We start from the raw sequence: 13,492 nt of genomic DNA on the forward strand, positions 1-13,492 counted from the left end.
ATGCTTATTCACTCCTTGGTCTCTCTGCTGAGACTGTCAAGCCAAGAATGCCAATTAGTTCCGCATTAACAAGCCTCTTTATGTGTTCTATTGGGCCTAAGAATTGACAGCTTCAACTCTGAATTTCCTCGGTTATGTGGATTTATCTTAAATTCTTGTTCCTCGTGAAAATGCTCTCAAGCCACTAGTTGGGCTGTAACTAATTGTTTTAGAATTAGAAGTGGGTGCAAATCAAAATCTGGTCAGGTTACCTTTGGACTTGGATACACTATCAAATCTAATCTGTACAACTCATGCATAACTGTGTTTACAACACTCTTCTGAAATAAATTGTGTTTTTTTTAAAGCTGGGAAACTTCTTAGTTTTATACTGGTGTCTGTGCATGAGCCTGATACAGAAGCAAAGAGTGGGGTTTGAAGCAAACCCTGTTCAAAGATAAATTCTGAAAAGTGAAATAATTTTTAAACCATGTTTTATATAGACTTCTTTGTGCATTTGGGTCAATATTAGCCCATGCCTGTAAAAGCACTGCAAGTGCTGACTACACAGGGATGTTGTGCTTTCTCCCACATTACTCTACATACTTCTTAGAAAGAGATTTGGGTAATCTCCAGAACACCACGCTGCCTTACTTTGTAGTTCTCCTTCTTGTGTCTTCTTAAAAGCCTCCATCATGAGGACTACAAAGAAAAAAGCTAGCAGTGATTAGGCTTCTGTATTGCTGAAATCACAACCTATCTCAGTATCCTGTATTTTCTCATTGCTTGCTTGTGCCAACCCCTCCCACTGAGCTCTTTTACTAGATGTGGCAGAACTGATATTTTTGTGCCTGTTTGTACAGGGTCCACCCCACACCCCAGGGTACAGGTTTATGGTGCAGGACCCCATGCTTCACAGTAGCACCAATATGCAATAATCTATAAGTGCCCACAAAAAAAGCAAAATCAGAGAGATTGTTTCTAACTCTGAATTTTCATGGGCTGTACAGCAATAGTCAGCACACCTGAAAAATATCTCCATGCATGTTGTTTATAGTCCCCTTGCACTAGTCAGTTTCCGTTAATAAATCAGATACAAGTTGTGACATGTTGTTAATTCGATCACTAATAACCTGCTCAAATTGCAAATCTATGTCAGCAGGTTGGTGTTGATTAAGTTGTAGTCACTACTAACATATTGTTTTAAATGACTGATAAATTTTATTTGCCGCGGTGATAGACTGCCTGCTCTGTTGTGTTTGGTTGTTGGGTTTTTTCTTCTTTTTTTTTTTTTCTTTCTTTCTCCCGTTGTAAGCTTAGAAAAATGACACAAATGGCCCTGAGGTGGTCCTCTATAGGCCTTTCTCTTCTTGTGTTTGCTGCAAAGAGAGCTGGTAGCCACTAGAGGGGAGGAGACTGCCGGCTTTACTGAGCGCTTCACGCTAGAGCTTGAAGGTGCAGAAGCTGTCACAAGACTGGTTGCCCAACGAAATGGTTTAAAATATGTCATGAAGGTTAGTAAAAAATAAAAATAAAAATGTTTTTCCCCCCTGCCCCCACTTCCCTTTATGCATCTTAAATATTAATTTCTCAGCACATTGGCTCTCTTTCGAGTGTTACTATCTCAGGTGATAACTGGGGGAGGGAAAAAGCCCTATGGTAGCAAACATTTAAAATGTTACGTCTGAAGGTAATGTATTAAATCTTTCAAAGCAAATGTTTTATTTTCTAAGCAAGGATACTAGCGAATTAGGGTGTGCTCTAGGATTAGCAAACATGTATCTCCTGTGTGAAATGAGAAGTTTTGATTTTCTGTGTTCAAACTGTCCAGCCATTCTGTCCATTCCGCTTTTCCCCCCCTCCTGAACTATTGATGCTGAAATTACTAAACTAGTAGAAAACTTAAGCATCGCTCTTATAAACTTTTTGAAACATATAGGCTGTTACACGTAAGCAAATCTAAGTCAGAATAGTAGAAATACTAATTTTATCATCTGTAGATAGAAAAATCTATATTTGTGTCTTTATATATACAGTCTGACCTTTTATATTTGTTTTTTAAAACACAGTAAAATTCTTGGTATTGTTAAAGACCTATAATGTAGAACTGTAGCTTGTTACACTTACTCTCCTGAGTGTAATTGCACTAAGATCATTCAGTTTCCATTTGGAAAGCCAGTGGCAATTACTGGAATACAATGTATCATGCATTTGCTCACTGGATATAAAACGTATATACTAATTCGCAATAAAATGTAACAGCTGTCAGTGCATTTTCTGCTCTGTTACTTCAATAAATTGGAACTCTGACTAGAAAATGGGAATATTGCATTTTTACACACTCCGTAATGTGTTTGCTTTTTTGCAAATACAATTTATTTTTTTCATGACAAAAATTGTGGTTTGTTATTACTGCTAGTGGATAAATATTCTTATATCAGAATGAATTACACATGGTATCTGTAAAGAAGTAGTAATATTTTCTGCTTTTTTATTGTAGCCTGTCTCCAGTAAACAAAATGCACTTAACCTACTTCTGTCACATACTGAGTATATTTTTTTTCAGCATTGCAATGGTTGGGGGATGAGGAGAGTGTATTTTACCCTACCTTTGCAGGTATTTGTATAACTGGTTAATGTTTTGTAGGAGACTTATTTCTCTCTTGGATTTCTTTTTATTTTTATAAACCTATATATAGATAAATAGTTCTGGAAGACAGTTGTTAACTACGACTCCTCACATTATGAACTAGTACATCTGAGTTTTATTTAAGATAAAATGCCTGCACATTTGTGTAATTTTGTTACTTGAGGTCAGACTTTTCACAGATAATTAGCCTTTTACACACTATGAAATCAACCTGCATTGGTTATTTGGCTAGACTCTTTGCTTCTGTTCTTTATTTCCCAGAAGGTTAACGTGCTGAAAATCTAGCTGCAAGCACATAGTACTGTCTCTTTGTGTTGCTAATTATCCCGTTGCATAATTATTAATATCAGGAGCAGGAAGAGGAAACAAGCACACCAAATAGTCATGAATGCTAGTGTTCTGGCAGGAAGCTAGTCCTGCATTAATAAAATGTGCCTGTGCCAATATCACAGAAGATAGGAGCGTTCCTCGTTAAGGATCATTTATTAACTGAGATCATCTTTTAGTTCGCCTTGGGGTAATGACTAATGTCAATGGCAAATTTCACAGTTGTCTAGAGAAATGAATTAAATTTGTAATAAAAAGCCCTTCGGCTTGTTGTACATGTTCATTTATTGGAGTAGTTGAACTAGGAGAACTGTAAGGCAACCAAGAACACTGGCTTAATTTTCCTTACATATAATAGTGACCTTTAGCTTCATATTGAAAAAGTTACCTATTATAGACTAGTAAATTAAATGAGAAGTTCCTCTAATGCAAAATAAACTAAGTGACTGAGCTAAGTTAAACGGCCCTTGAGCTTATGAGTTTTTTGGCAGAAACAAATTATTTTTTTTTCCTGCATCTGTTCTGCAAAAGCCTTCTGAAGGTGGTTTGGTGTCTAATCAGTCAGATGTAACAATACAAAGTGGAATGCTAAGAAGCAGTTAGAAGCCCATCCTGATGGATACCAGGATGATTGCAAACTTGGGATAGTACAATGACATTATGCATATTGAAAGTGTGGTTTGGTTTGAAAACTTTCAAATGTTCTCTATATGTTTTCTATTCTATAAAGTCAAAGCAACTTCCACCAATTTATAAAAAGGGTGGGTTGTTTGTTTGTTTAATTTATGTGTGCATTAAAAAACAGAAGCAAGAATTAAAATATTGTAACTGCAGAGAATATATTATGAAATTGACAGGAAAATATAAAATTGTAAGGAGAAATTACATGCATGGCAGCGCAGGTGGAATGAGGATTAAAATCATCCACTGCACCTAGGTCAAAGGGCAAGAGAGTTTCTGATATCAGGTTATATATTTTAGTCTTGAGAAAGATAACAAGCCCTGTCCCACCAGCAATACAATACAGACTGTATTTAATTGTTAGTGTGGTAGGTTTCTCTCTCTCAAAGGTATACCACGCCTTACTAAACACAAGAAAAATATGGGGAAAATCCCAACAGGCAGCAATAGAAAAATCCTGCAGCTGTTGAAAAAAATGGAGGTGGGAATACATTTACCTTGCCATTAACACCTAGGTGGGCTCAGGACACGCTTATTTGGGGGTAAGCCCCCAAATCATACTACTGAGGTGCTTGGAAAATGGTCAAAATAAATACCAGAGTCCTGTCTTAATCTGCATGTTTGTCAAAGTTCATGACGGAATTGCAGCACTGATGTTTTCAAAATCACTTTTGTGTTGTGTATAAATTCTTCATTTAATTCTGTGTAATAGATGCCTTTTTGTGATTTGGTGATAAAATCCTGTTCTTATTTCCATCAAGTTTAATATCATAGTCAGCTAACTTCTTTACTTGAAAGGATCTTGATGTTCTGAAAGTTTTGTAGATCTGAAATTCTCTGCACTATGCAACAACAGAAAATAACTTTCGGATGTTTGGAAAGAAGCTGCATATTTTAATGGATACTTTCCACATAAAATACTTCTAAAATAGCTTTCAGGTGAATAAAAGGATGCTGTTACTATAACTGATGAGTTATTTGGAATTTGGAGTGACTAGTAAAATCATGAAAATGCAAATAATACAAATTCTTAACAGCTCCCAGGGTTGTTGACAGAGATACAGCCATAGGAACTTTTTTAGGAATTTTGACAATACTTGTCTACATTATTGTTGTGTGACCAACTCTAGAGTGAATTATTTCAAATGTAAAATAAGGCTCTGGAAAAAAGGATATAGTCAAGTGTAATATCCAGAAATGGTAATATATCCACAGGGAGTCCGTGTTGCCGGAGGTCTTCTTTGCACCAGTCAGTTAATGGACCCAAACTAGGGAGGAAGAAAATAGGGAGTTAAATGCAGAGGTACAAAGCTGCTAATGGTTACTGTTTATTTTTTCTGACAGAGAAGGTCAACTTTAATTTTGTACCTGTCACATGTCTGAATTCTAATGTATCATGTTAGCAGCTTTTAAGAATATTCCAGAGATGGTTACCAGAAGATAATGCAGGAAGAGAGCATGGTGGTGTTCATAAGTGGGGGAGGGAAATGGTAGGCTTACGTTGTCTTTCGGTGTAAGTCATTGCTAAGCTTAGCAGGACAATTGCCTTTCTTTAAAGTCGAGGTTAATATTCATTGAGCAGACAGGATAATAACTAATTGAAAAAAAAATTGTCATCTACATGGCTCTGAGTAAAATCTGAAAGTTTATCTTTTACTTTATTTTTAAATCCAGAAAATTATTTCAGAGTCTTTTTCTTAAGCAGTGAAGAAGGGGTTTGTTTAGCCTTATGTAGTGAAACTGCACTTTCTCGCTAGTGAGAATGTACAGTAGCAAGAGACTTTCCTTTTAAAAAGGCTCTTCTAAAATCCAGCCATTGAAAGTTGTGAATATGGTAAGCAAGCCCTGTGTTTTTAAAATAAATATTCTAACGCCTACTCAGAATGTAGGCATGGATATGTACAAAAAGTGTGGTTTACATTCAGTTTTTGGTATGTTGACTTAAGGTTTTTTTGAAGGGAAAGAGAAAACGATATAATCAAAGCTAGAACTTGATCTAAGCACGACAAAAAAAAATTGTTAATGTCGGAGGTGATAAAGACAGTGACTGTATACAGGTACTTGTAAATTTAAATATGCTGTTCTATGAAGAGAATTAAGATTTGTCTTTCTGTTTGAGGAAAAGAAGAGTAACTTCCACCTAATTTTCATCACAACTTTTTTTCTGGAAGTTGGGTGACTGACAATATAAAACACTTTTTAAAAAAATCAATCAAACAAATGTCCTTGCAGCCAGGAATATGAAAGTGTGTTGTTATTATGCAGTTAAATGAAATGATTGAGTATATATTTTCTTAAAATTCAAGTGTTATCATCAGCATTTACAAAGTTAATATCTTGAGTACCTGCAGAGCTTGTCAAAATGTTTCAGAAATTTTGGTGTGAGGAAAATATGAAATTTAGGCTATCCTTAAGCAAGCTGGCCAGATATGGATTTAAGCAGCTAATTTTGAAAGTGGTGGCTTGCTTTGGGGTTTTTTGTATTGTTTTATTTTTCTGCAGTTCTGTTAGTCACCTTTAGGAAAAGATCTTTAGTCTCTGCTCTATAAGCTTTCTGTTTACTTAAACTAAATTTAGTATTTTCTTCTGAGAGGTATTTTATTTTCTGCATTTGTTGGGGTTTTTTAATATCCCTCTCTTCCCCCTCCTCCCCTTGTAAACTGTAATATTTACTTTTCACAACCTTATCTGACCAAGAAGTAAAGCCGCATGGGAGGAATAAAGCAGATATGGGTGGGGTTCTCTGAAACAGATTCATTTTCTCTCTGTGCATTTCTCTGCTGTTGAATAGACTTTATGCTTATTCACAGAGAGGGAGTTTAGAAATGTTTTTAGAAATTGCAGATGTGCAAAGCATTCTTAATAAGGATGGGAAAAGAGTTTGCACTCCCCTTTTAACCACTCTCTCACCTCAGCCCTTTTCAGCATGTAACCTTATTCTCTGTGGGATTACTTGGATGAAAACCAATTAGAGAACTGCTCACACAATATAAATGCATACAGATTAGTACAGATTGAACGGTACCAATGCCAACTAATCATACAGTATATAAAGTCCTAAACAATATAGATATTAAGGAATGATGGGGAAATGGACTCATATTGTTATAAAACTGAACACAAAATGGAAGCAGCATAAAACTGTTTATTTAAATAATAAATAAAGTATAGGTTTTCTTTTCCCTTCTCCTTTTTTTTTCCCTTTGTGGCAATCTGCCCATAGACAAACTAAGTATACCAAAGAAAAGTCAGCCTACATGTTTTCCTGCATATTCCCCATGCCTTCATGGTAACATTACTTCACCACTGTTGGTTTTTGTCCTTTAACTGCCTGTCCCCTTGATAACCTCAATTGCAGCGGTTATCCTCCAGCTGGGACAAGAATGAGAAAATGGTCTTCTCTGAGGAGGATGCTGATGCCACTACAAAGGTGTCTGGGAGAGACTGTGAATATAACTGAGTTATTTTAATGTGTGGCCCCCAAGGACTGTACGACCTGATAGGTTTGTTTTGTTGAGTGAATCCTGCAAGAGGATGGCTGCAGAACCATGAGATCAGCCATTGTTTCCCTTTGCATTGGTGTTGTCAATTCCTGACATTCCGGGGAGGATATTTTGAGGAATATATAGTACTTTTTTCCCTCCACGCCTGTTGCCCAGCAGTAGAAATGGAATGATGAGAAAATGCAAGTCTCCTTCAGGTTTCATGCTCCCCTCATGCTACAGTGTTTGTTCTGATACGCCTACAGCTTTGGTCTGGTTTTTTTTTTTTTTTGTTTTTTTGTTGTTTTTTTTTTAACCCTTTTCCTGCTTTTTCTGTTATTATAAATAGGAAAAAGTTTTCATGATTAAAATTAGAACGAGGCTTTCTGACAAACAGCATAATCTTCCTACCTCCCTCCTCTAATGTTTCTTTATTATACGCAATCATGGTGAAACCTTCTGACTTTTTACAGTGATATCACAGACCATTTTCAGACTGTTCATAATTAGAGCCATGTGAAGTACCTGTTATATGTTTTAATATTGAAAGGTCTTTTTAATTCTTGAAAATCTTTTTGGCAACAGTCTTGAAATAATGTGGCAGAATTTTGACTGGCCTGCTTCCTATCTTCTCCTGGGCGTTTGTCTGACTGATGTCTTAGCTGCTGAACTAAACTGTCCACTTACTATTATAGCAAAAGTGAGAGAGTAAGAAGTCTATCTAGATATAGCTACCGGCCAGAAGTGAAAGATAAAAACACACATAAAAGGACTGAGTCATACTCAGATTGGCAAAAAAACCTCAAGACAACTATAGGAAATGGAATAGTTTACAGGAGAGATCAGTGTATACATCGGTCTTCTCCAGAACAGCTGTCATTTTTAGACCAGCAGTGATTATGCATTGAATTTTACTCTGAAAGTGTTTACTATAACATTCAGAAAAAAAAGGCTAATTACTGTAGTAACTCTCTGTACTATATGGTGTCTGTTTGCCTCTAGCTTCAAAGAAAAAAAGAAAAGAAATCTCTGCTACCATGTTTATTAAATAATTATAGCTGGATTTCTGTACTCCAGTTTTAATAGACATGTGCAAGATCTCAGATGCCTGCATTCAATAAGCTCACTGCTCATTTCTGAGGCTGAAACCCAGAGCCAAATCCTGACATGACTACTCAGGTACTATGTCCAAACAGGAGTATTGGATAGGTCCCTGTGCACGTGACATCCTTGTTAGATGATTTCTACATGCCATCATTTCTTTAGCTGGAGTAGTCTAGTAACAATACCCCTATCATGAGATAAAGTAATATTAGAAAGTAATTTTAGAAGTGATGGAGAGAGAGAACAACAGCTAGTGGAGAGTGTGGTACCTAAGTGGTATGACTTCTCAGTGCCACAGAGCAGGAGAGGGCAGCAGGGACCCACTCTCAAATTGAGTTCATGTAATCCACTCCTCCCTCCATGATTTGCTCTAGACCTACAGGCTCTGGGAACTTAACTGATTGCTTCTTTGCAGGAACTTTTCATTTCTAACTATGTTGGGGCTTCTGGATTTTGCCTGGATATGGGATCACTGGGGTTATTCATGCCAAATCCCAGTGAATTTGAAGGAGTACTGACCTTCTCCATGAGAAAGTCAGACCTGACCATTTGAACTTTAAAAAAGAGTAACTTCTTATCATTAATATGAATAATTTCTCAGATTTTCCAGAATGAGATTTATTTTTCTTTTGATTGCCATTGCCTCATTACTGCCCAGCCCACCCTGATCCAGTTGTAGGAAGGAACCCGCTGTTGCTGTTGCATTGCTATGGAATATCAAACCCTGGCCCTCCTCAAAAGGCAAAAACATGCCTGTTCAGTTTATCTGAATGTTTAAGTCACATGAGGAGGTGTTGTCACCTAATGTAATAACCAGCACTGCAGATGGGAACTTTTTGTTTAGAGCGCTTTGCCACATCTCCTATCATAGCAAGTTAAATTAAGCATAATTTGAAAGGAATTATTCCCATCTAATAAGCAGGACTATATTATACATATAGTCACTGAAGGTTTATTTTATTTTCCTATCTGTCACAGATTTGTCAAGGACCAGTCAGGGAACTGAGCCGTCACAAGACCAAAGAGTTTAAAATAGGGGAAAACCTATTAGGTCATCAACTCCTCCCTCCTGCTAGGAGACATTTGTTACTGACAGCGTAGTCCGACGTGCTTTGTCCAGTCCAATTTTTAATGACACTTGCTGTTGTCTAGAAATTCTGGCACGAGAAATAATGTTTTACAGAAAAAAAAAAAAATCAGTGGACAAAGACTACTAAGATATGAAATTATATGGGGGTTAGAGGCTTTATGTGAGTTTTCTGCAGTCTCAGAAAGCACTTCTTCAGAACTGTTGAAGAAAGTCTGGGCCAGCTGAGGGAAGATGCCCAAAGTTTTTGATCTTAAACCATAAATGAGAGCAGAGCACTGATTTAATAACAATTTTATGTTGTTCTATAAAAATGCATTGGTAGGAAAAAAAGTAAAGGATGGAGGGTTGCATTTGAATGGACAAAGGAGAAAATTGGCTGCCAAGGGTAATAGAAGTGCAGTGCAACATTATTTCTGTTGAAAGTACAGGAAGGTGTAAGAAAGCAATACGTTGCTTACTGATTCATATCAAAAAACGTGCTGCATCTTGAAAACCTGCCAGAACTAACAAGACATCTTGAGTGAATTCCTGCTCCCAAAGAAGTAAGCAAGGATCTTGCCATTGACTTCCTTGGGGTTAGGATTTCGCACAATAGTTGAAATTTCTGTTGCGCAGTGCAGAGCTGAGGGGTCGCTGAAACTTCAACTCATGAATACGCATGCACAGTGCTGTACTGGGAAGTGAAATACAGGTTTCAAAGAAACAGAGAGAAGTCAAAGTCTGGGGTGCTTTCTGTACCATCTCCTGAGCAGGTCTCATTTCTACTAGGCTGATACTAATCCCAGACATTTCTTATGAGTTTGCATTCCAGAGAACAATAACCTACCTGAAAGGCTGTATTTTCTCTAATTCCCTTTTAATATCCTGTTCATGTTCCTGAGTGTGTAAGTAAGTAATTGATATGTTATTGTTATGCTTAGATTTCAGGGGTATTTTTGAAAGCTATCTTCAAGGAAGTGGTGTCAGGGCATCATGTGAATTGTGAAGTAAAGGAATGCCATAGCTGACTACCTCCTGTGACCAATAAAGCTCTGTGCCATGCTCATTCAGACTTCACTCTGTCATCGATACTGTCAGCTCCAGGCTTCCTGCTGGTCATATTTACTATCCTGGGCAGAGGAGGAGGGAAGGGAAAACTGCCCTCCAAATAGTAGAGATCTTATTCAGTGGAGATCCTGAAGATTGGGCTGAAGACTGTGAGTGGATTAGTGGTCTATGACTTAGCAGATGGGTGCTGTATTTTGTACTGTTTGGAGCACCTGTATGTGCCATGGATACTTTCGTAACACCTCAGCAATAATTTTCATTGAGATCATTCTCATCTCTAGTTTTAATAATTCAGATTTAATATGGAAGGAATTATAAATATGGCCTCCTAGTCAAATCATGAAAGTGGTTCAGCACATGCATTCATGAAAATCTCACATAGGTTGGCTACCCTCCAATAATAGAAAATCTGGATTAAAGAAAAGAAATACTGTTAGAAACAGTGGAAATAAGGTATCTTTGAGTATAAAGTATTTGAGAGGGCAACAGCTTGATCTCATTTTGCTTCATCATTTTCAAAATCTACAGGTAGTTATTTTTCATTTATTATATTCCCCATATGAAAAGATAAAAAGTCATTGTCCATTTTTATATGTTTCTCGTACCCTGGGAAGAGTTAAATAGAGATTTTTTTTTTATTGGAAAACCCAAAAGTGGAAACTATATATCAAAAGCAATAGCATCCTTTAACAATTGAGGATAATGAATTTCAATACTCAGTAAATTCTCAGCCAAGATTTGTCATTCATGCTAAATTTCTTCTTCCTTTATCTACTTTTCACCTACAACCAGAAAAACTTTTTAGCAGTTTTAGTAATCCATGAACATTCCCCACCCAACTGTTCATGTGAACATAGCACTGCTATAGGGAAACCTTTATACAAAAAAACCCCAGGTTTGTTATATAACTTTCTCTCTTAAAAAATTGTTCAATGGTATGAAGAAAGGGAGACCGCTTTTTCACTTGTCCTTCTGAAGGCAACACAGCTGCTAGACTTGTGGGGTGGACACTGAGGAACAGGATGTCCCTCTAACGAAGTTCACCACTTGCTTTCTACTGAGAATTTAGAATGGCATCCTTAAAAGCAGTTTACAGTATAGAAACTACTTATGTCCCTAACATAACTGAGCAGGTTTCTACTCTGAAGTCATTAGTAGAATTATTGAAAGAATAAGAGCTGACTGGGTCTTGTTCTTATTGAAGTCTGTTGCCAGAGCTGGTAGTCTTGTAAATGTCTGTACTTCAGAAGAAATACTATGGGTGAGCCTGTGTCTGGGGGCAGAATGAAAATACTGCTAGTAGGATTCAGCTGGCCTCAATTCATATCATTGCTCCCAAATGTCCAGTAATGGCAACCTACTGATCATAGTCCAGCTGGCAGCATGAGCATATAAAAGTCTCTGTGGAGATATACAGCAATTAAATCACAGAGAGAGAGAAAATGCAATTGCTATTGAAGAAGCTAATACTGGGAAATACCATGAAACCAAGTTTCTACTGCATGTATAACATTATTTCTTACAGGATTCAAGCTGTGTGCACCAAAGTAGAAAACACTGATCGCCTAAGCTTATTGGGGGGAAGGGAGGGGCAATAGAGCTGGATATGATTTATACTGTTCAAGGCTGCAGTGCCTGTGCTACTGTGATGGAAAGACATATGGTGCTTGCTTGAAGCAAGCTGAATACAAGCAGAGGTCAGTCTTGCACTGGTGAACAGTATCTTGCATGTAGATATACAGTGCTACTGGAATTCAGCAGTGGCTAGCACAGCTTGTTTTCTATTGTGGACATTGTAGAATTGGGGTTACAAGATGAAACTATGCTCATAACTGGAGAGGTTACCCTGAAAAATATATTTGCCTGATGCAATGATAGTATAATTTCTATCATGGGAATCTTGTGCCTTTGTTAAGAATTTGTGTTTCACCAAAATATGATTCTACTAGACACTGCATTCTTGTGGTATTTAAAGGAAATAGAGTGGGTTAATACCCAGGAAATTCCTGCTTAGAGAATGGAATTTACTATTCTGGATATTTACATTGAAGTATTTTTTCTTCTATAAAAATGTCTGTGAAGAAGAAAACATCCTGGAGTGAAATGTTATTTACCTATATAGAGGATTTTTAGAGGAATTTTGTTTTCAGCTAGTTTCACTCAGCCAACATTTCTGTTGGTTAGCATTTGGATTTTGTTAAAAATCAGAATTTATGTTTCTCTTTCTCATGCACTAAGTTTAACTCACATAAAGCCAGTAGATGGTAATTTTGTTTCCATCCTGATACAGTAAAAAATAACCTCTTCGTATTAAGATGACTTTGCTTTTTTGTAAAGATGTGGCATGCAGGTCAAAATCAATATGTATCCAAATCTTTTGTGGCAAGAAAAGATGGATAAAATGCTTTGAGACAAAATTTTAAAAACAAACACTGTAATTAGCTTTTATTTAGTCTTTTTTTTTTAAGACAATGATTTTCATTTCATATGGAAATGTAGATTTCTTCAGAGTAATTTCATGTTCTTTTTGGTTTAAAGCAACTTTTTTCCTTTGATTACTGAAATATGCAGTTCTCTCTATTTAACACGTAATACCAAATCAACATACTTCCCCCTTCCTTTTTTTGCTGATGACAGTCAGCAGAAATCGTGTTCCAAAGTGCCCTGAGAACAAGGGCATTGACCTCAAGTGCGACTCTTGTGCCACCTTCCCCTTGTCACTTTCAGCTGTAATTTGTTAAGATATCAGCTCTAAATTATTAAACACTTTATAAGTATAAATAATTCAGCAGTCAACAAATAAAGTGGCAGCCCATTAATCAGTTTCCGTACATGTACATAGGTAGCATGCTGTGGTGTGTGTTGGGGTATGAATTCTGCTGAGGTCCGTGTGCTTTGCAGCAGTGCTGCTTCTCCTCACCTCAGGAAATGGTTCACATGCATCTTCTAGATTTGTCATTTGTCTGGACAAGATCAAACAATTTCTTCCTAAACTCCACGGCAGGGTCTGTGGTAAACTCTGAGGGTTTTATTGTATGGGACAACATCAACACAGGGTCTTTTGTTCTGGTCTGGGTTTAAATCTTCCGAAGGCCAGCCCAGATTAAGAACACCAGAAGTCAGGCCTGTAAG

At 37.0% G+C, this 13,492-nt stretch overlaps 1 long non-coding RNA gene across 1 annotated transcript in view; it reads left to right on the forward strand.

Moving 5' to 3' along the window:
• The first annotated feature begins 1,365 nt into the window (after window positions 1-1,365).
• LOC115604249 overlaps window positions 1,366-13,492 on the forward strand; it is a 144,787-nt gene continuing 132,660 nt past the window's right edge. Inside the window, exon 1 of the long non-coding RNA XR_003990191.1 lies at window positions 1,366-1,493. This is a non-coding gene — a long non-coding RNA (uncharacterized LOC115604249). The remainder of the gene's footprint in view (window positions 1,494-13,492) is intronic.

This window comes from Strigops habroptila, chromosome 2 (assembly GCF_004027225.2).
Source record: "Strigops habroptila isolate Jane chromosome 2, bStrHab1.2.pri, whole genome shotgun sequence".
NCBI lineage: Eukaryota > Metazoa > Chordata > Aves > Psittaciformes > Psittacidae > Strigops > Strigops habroptila.